Here is a 6,568-nt window from a genome sequence, read left to right on the forward strand (position 1 = left end):
GGGTGGGGAAGGGCATAGTACGGGCCTGGACCAGTTTGTCCTGGTCAGAACCGCTGCAGTGATCACCTACTGGCCTGGTGACCTCAGATACATTGTCTCGCTTTTCTGAGTCTTGGTTTTCTGATCTGTACATTGGGGGAAATCACAGTTTTCCTTGTCATTGAATTGTAAGGATGAAATAAAATACTCATAACCCCCTGACTCCTACATCACTCACCTCCACCCCTTTGGTTTCACTGACCCCCTAGCCTCCTCTCTTTGTGCCACCATCCTTGGGATCCTCATGCTCTGAGGCTCAGGAAAACACTGGCGGAGGGTGTCTACGCATCTCTTCCAGACCAGACGAGGCAGCCCCCGTAACTGGAGCTGGTTCAATGCTTTACTAACTTCTCATAAAGCCAAACAGCCTGTCATGGAAACACTGATGTCATCTCTAATTTTTCTGATGCTCCATTTAAACACAGCATTACCCAAGGCTTCCAGGTATTTGGAGAAACAACATAACAATATGGCTATTGCCTCATGTGCATGCAGAATGATGCTCTGCCTGGAGCCTTGTGCGTGCTACATGTGCTTATTTGAAAACCAGGTGAGTCTTAGCTATGAGACAGAGCATCTGGATGGGCCTGAGTTGGCTGGAGGCTCAGGAGCAGACGTCCCAAGAGACTCACAGAATGGCCTGGCAGCAACATACATCAAATGGTTAGGGGCCACATCTAGCATCTCATCCTGTCCTGGAGGTCAGGTGACATGGGCCGGAGCCCCAGAGTCTGCAGGTGCAGCAATCAGCAACCACGACATGAGGTCAAAAGTCAGCCAATATTTCCTGAGTACTTACCATGTTCCAGTCACTGTTCACTGTCCCCACTCAGCAGATGAGAAAACTGAGACACAGAGACGTGAAATGACCTGCCCAAGGCCCCACGGCTGAGCAGTAGCAGCTCTGGGATTTGAACACAAACCGCCAGGTTCCAGAGCCACCAGTAGAATCACTATAATGAAGTCCAGGTCCCTTGATGTAGCACTGAAGTCACCTCCCCTCCCCAGTGTGACTCCCTCTCCTGTATATCAGTTAGCTTTTGCTGTGTAACAAACCATCCTGAAACTTAGAGCTTAAAACACAAAAGTGTATTTTCAATGATTCTGCTATCAGCGAGGCAGTTTTTCCAGTCCAGGCTGGCTCAACCGGGTCTGGGTGGTTCCTGGTGACCTCAGTCCCCTTTATGGGTGTCAAAGGGAACTTCTGGATGGCTGGGGCTTCTGTTCACATTGTCTCACATGCTCCAGAAAGCCAGCCTGAGCTTCTCTGGTTGTGCGGGCCACAGGTCTCCCAGCAGCAGGAAAGGGCTGGTCCCATGCACAGCACTTTTCAAGGCCCTGCCTGTGTCATGTTATTACTGTCACCTTAGCCAAAGCAAGTCACCAGGCCAGGCCCAGACTCAAGGTGGGCAAGCAGATCTGACCTCCCGACAAGAGGAGCAGCAACACTCTGTAGCAAGGGGCACGTGGGGCTGCGGAGGAGTGTGTAGGCACGCTGCCATGCCCATGCTCCATCTCCAGCTCTACCTATTGCCTCCCTCCCCCTGCCCGTCTGCTGCTACAGCCCTAGAATGCTCTGGATGCCCACACAAGCTGCCCTGTCCCCAGAGTGCTGTTTCCTCGACTTCTCCTGGCAAGATCTTATGCGTCTTTCAAAATGCAGCTGGGGACAAAAGCCTCCCCTGACTGCCCACCCCAGACACCCAGCAGGCTGCTCTTCCTTCTCACTGCACTCATCACCCCCAGGAAGCTAGGAACCCTGTGGTCAGGAGCAGCATCAGAGAACCCCAGGGCCCCTGTGTAGGGCCTAGAATGAAGGATTAGATCAGCAACTGTTTTGGGGCTGGGAGGAAGGGAGAGAGAAAGAGAGAGAGTGAGGAAGGAAGAAGGGGGGAAGGAGGGAGGAGGGGGGAAGAGGAGAGAAGTCAAAGGAGCCTTTGGTGAAAGGGTCCGGGGTCAGACATCGGGCCAATGACCAGGCAGGGCCAGACCTGGGTCAGGTAGCAGCTGCCCAAAGACCCACCACCTCTAGCACGAGAGAGAGAGCCTGAGCTCAGAGTATGTGCCCTGGCAGGTGAGCAAAACATTACCTAGCTAATCACAAAGCTGATTTCCACAGGCAAGAGTGCTGCCAAGGAGAAGGGCTGGGTGCCTGGAATGGGTCCCAAGGCTTGATCTGGTCCCAGGTGAGGTCCAGGGAGCCTTTGTTAAGGAGGTGACATGGTAACATTTGATCAGAGACTGGGGCACAGCAGGTTAGGTAGAGGGGCCCAGGGGCAGGCAGGATGAACGGGGGGATGTCCTCTCCAGAGCAAGGAGAAGCAGGGCTCCTCTGAGGAGCTGAAGATTCCCCGCTGCTGCCCAGAAAGGAGACAGGAAGGCTTTGTGTGAGCCCGGGAGGGTGGCCAGAGCCTGAAATGGAGGTCTAGGCCCTCCTTGGAAATTCTGCATGGCTTGGAGGTATGTGAGGTAGGAGGAGGGGCTGAATCTCAGTCCTGGAGGGTGTGGGGTCTGGGAAGAAGGACCAAGGCAGAGCTCAGACGCTGAGATCAAGAATAAGAGCACATCCTCGTATACCGCCTACGACCACAGGCCAGGGCAGTGCTGCACGATTACTCACTTAATTGTTACAACAACCTGAAAAGTCACACTGTCTTATTATTCCCATTTAACAGATGAGGAAACTGAGGCACAGAGAGGCTTGGTCAAGCAACTTGACTGAGGTCACACAGCTAAGAAGGTGGTGAAGCAGGGCTTCACACACAGACCATGTCACTGCAAAGCCTGTGCTCTTACCTGCTCCCCTCTCCTGCCTTGTTATTAGACAGTCATTTGAGAAGCAACCATTAATCACCTAATGTATGCAGACACTGTCCTTGGTGCCGAGGATATGGCAGGCACAGGAGAGACCTGGCATGGGTCTCTTGGCATGGGTGGTCCAGCTAAACAAAGAAGTCCAGCAGCAGATGTTGCATAGTGATGGGTGCTATGATGACAATAAAGCAGGGCAGGGAGACAGAAGTAGTGGAGGGGCAGAGGGACACCGTGGGCTGGGTGATTGGATCGGCCCTAGGAAGAGATGACATTACTGCTGAGATTACAATGTCCTCAGGGGATGAGGAAGAAAAGCCTACCAGGGAGAGGAAAGAACAAGTGCAAAGGTCCTGAGGGAGGAATAAGAAATTGAACAAAGGCCGGGGTGGTGGAAATGGTGAGTAGGGGGCAAAGGGCAGGAGACAAGGTCTAGGGTGGGGGGCAGGCAGAGGCAGATCTGATTCAGCCTCCGAAGCCACACATACTGCCCTCCTTCATGTGCCCTCCAGACCCACCTCGCCACCTCCCCTGCTCTGTGCCCAGAGACCCTCCAGGGGTTCAAGGACGGGGCCCTGTGCCCTCCTGGGCTCTGGCTTCTATCAGGTCCTGGAAGCAGCAGAGGAGACCAAGGGCGGGGGTGTAAGGGCAAGTGCTCACTCCTGGGCTCCCTCCTCCAAGCCACGGTTGGCAGTGGCTGCAGCTCCCCCAGGGGCCCAGCTCCATCTATGGGCAACCCCTGTCCCCTGCCTGCTGCTCTCTCTGGGGCTGGTAACCGCTCCCTCCTCTGGCCACATCAGGTTGGGGATGGACCCAGCTCCCCACTGCTGCTGGCTCCCAGGCGCCCCGCCAGCCCCTCCCGGTTTCCTGTATCCTGTCCACACCTTGGGGATCATCCCTCCATCAAACCCCCTTCAATAACCTCTCTCATTAGTCATCCACTCCCTGCAAAGACCATACACAATTCTCCAATTCTCCCATGATGAGTGTTCAGACTTCACACAAAGTGCGGGCTGGTGGGGGTGGTGGGAGCCACTAGAGAGTTTAAGCAGGAGAAGGACTTTAATGATTCAGCTTTCAGGAAGATCTTCCTGGCTGCCATGGAAATGGATGAGAAGAGGAGGCAATAGTAGAGGGGGACCCAGTGGAGTCCAGGCAGGTTTTATGAGGTTGGTCCAAGGTGGAGGCGGTAGAGACAGGACCCCAGCCAGAGAGGACCAGTTGCTATGGCTACTGAACCCAAGGCTCCCAAGCTTCTAGCCCAGTCCTGAAGCCCCCAGGAAATGGGAACTGGAGGGTGCAGAAGCAAGAAGCCCAAAAAGTCTAGGGCAGGGTGAGGGGAGCTCAGCATGGAGGGACGGCTCCCCTGGAGACAATGAGTTCTAAAGGAGTTAAGAAGGAAGGACAGGCTTGGGGACACCAATGGGAGCCAGGAGCTGCCCCAGGTGCTGGGGAAGAGCTGCCATGAGCAGGGACCTCAGGAAGCACATATAGTCCCGCAGCTCTGTGCAGCCTGCCTCTGGATGAGGCACCACTGAGGCACTAACCCAGCAGCCGTAAGTCTCATATTTTCTTTCCAACCAGTTGCCTCAATCCATTAGTGGTGGTGGGAGGGGGTACAGCATGGGGCGGGGCTATGACGCAACAGGTCATCTCCTGATGAGCAGAACCCAGGTATGCATCTCAGACCCCAAGAAAGATCCTGCCCTGCATCCTTCCCTCTTCCTTCCAGCCCCGCGGTCGGGAGGCGGGTGCAATTGGGGGATCTCTGGCTGGTGCAAAGGCCAGGGAAGCTGGGCCGTCTTTCCCCAGCTGGCCAGTATTGTGTGGAGGAGGGATTAGCTGTGGGACGCTGAACAAATGGCTCACACTCTCTGAGATCTTACTTTCTTCATGTGGGCAATGGGCTCCTACCTGCCTCACCGGCTGAGTGAGGTGACAAATGTCAGGCAGGTGCTGTGCCTGGCCACCAGCATGTGCTCCACATGGCTGAGCCCCGTCCACCCACAGAGATCTGGGCGTTCACCACGCTCCTAGGACCCACCCCCGAGTCACTGCCTCCCTGTATCTGTCCCCGCTCCCCCTACAAGCGCCCAGGTGTCCCCGGCGGATGGCCACCAAGCCCCTCTCAGCCTGACAGTGAAGGAGCCCTTCTTTCCTCACTGAGCAACAGCCCAAGCCTGAGCCCCGGCACCCCAGCCCCGTGAGCCGTGGGACGCACCGAGGACCCCCTGGAACCCCGCTGATCTCCTGGAGCTGCAGGCAGGAGAGGGCCCAGCAGTGACGAAGGACCCGCTGTGCACGGCCCAGGCTCCCAGGGACAGATCTGCCCCGTGTCCTCCGGGGTCACGCGTGGGCAGGAGGGAGGGAAGCGCGAGGACGGACCTGGACACCCCGGGCCAGAGGGAGCTGCTTCCCTGGGAGCCCCGGGACAGGCAGAGGGGGTGCACGCAGCTGGGCTCAGCCCCCAGACCCGCTCTCGTCGGAGTCCTGAGGAGGCCTCGGCCTCTCCCGCCAGGGCGCCCTTTGCCCAAAGCACCGCTCCTGCCAGAGCACCCCTGAAGATGCGTCTGTCTCGGGCTGCTGTGCAAATCCGTGCTTGGCCATTTATCCACGTGATTTACCCACTTGGCGGGGCTTAAGGCTCCTTCTCCAAACTCTCAAAACGCGGCTGCTATTAGGAGGCTGGAGGGGTGGGGGTGGGGGGCTGCTGCGCAGGCCTGGGGGCTTCCAGCCGCCTCCCGCCGCAGGGGAGGGTGGACGGAGGTGCCCGGCTCCCGCTGCTGCTGGGGACAGGGGCCCGTCGCCGGGGAGAAAACGTGTGACGCCGGAGGAGGGCCCGCTCGGTCCGCTCCTGCCACCAGGCTTCCTGAGGGTCTGCTAGGCGCGGGCCCAAGGGGGTGGTGCTGGGGTTCTGGGGTGCAGTGGTGACCAGCGAGGGGCCTGTTTCTGGAGTGCGGAGGCAGGAAGGACAGGGGGACGACGCAGGACGGGAGTGTGCCAGGCAGGAGGGCGCTGGGAGGAAGGCGCCACAGGGTGACGGTGGAACCCGGCTCTGGGTGGGGCCGGTAGCGTGCACGGGGTGGGCATGTCGAAGGTCTTTCCAAGAGGCAAACCTTCAAACTGAGGTCCCAGTAAGGAGATGGAGGGCCGAGAAGTGAGTTCTGCCTGGGGAGGGCGGGGAAGGGCTCCAGGGAGGAGGAGACACCTGGTCTATGCTTGGCAGATGCTTAGAATCACAGCAGGTGGGAGAGAGGAAGAGAGCTCGGGGCGGGTGCAAAGGACCAGAGCAGTGCAGGTTTACAACATGTTGGGGAAATGTTTATTGTAGCCAGAAGTGGGGCTGGAAGTGACAGACCTCAAATCTGTGCTAAAGAGCTGGGCTGCTATATTCTAAGGCGAGGGACTCCAGAAATGTCGAAGCTGAAAGCAAGCTACACCTCTGAAGCTGCACGCTCATGGCTTCTGACGCCCCCTCCAGCTGGAAAGCTCCATGAGCCAGACCTGTAAAGGCTGTTGACTTTAGTTGAGTGCAAAACTAATAGGCATGTACTCAAATAGATTTGAGTGTCAGGAAATCCTGGGGTGACACAGACCGGGGCTGGTGGGGGAGAGTCGGGCCTCAGTAACCAACGGCCCCTCTCACAGGGTCTTCACCCTCATGGACACAGCCAAGGGCAGAAATATCCACCCTCCTCGAACAGCGTCTCACTCAGCT

This window comes from Vulpes vulpes, chromosome 2, assembly GCF_048418805.1.
Source record: "Vulpes vulpes isolate BD-2025 chromosome 2, VulVul3, whole genome shotgun sequence".
NCBI lineage: Eukaryota > Metazoa > Chordata > Mammalia > Carnivora > Canidae > Vulpes > Vulpes vulpes.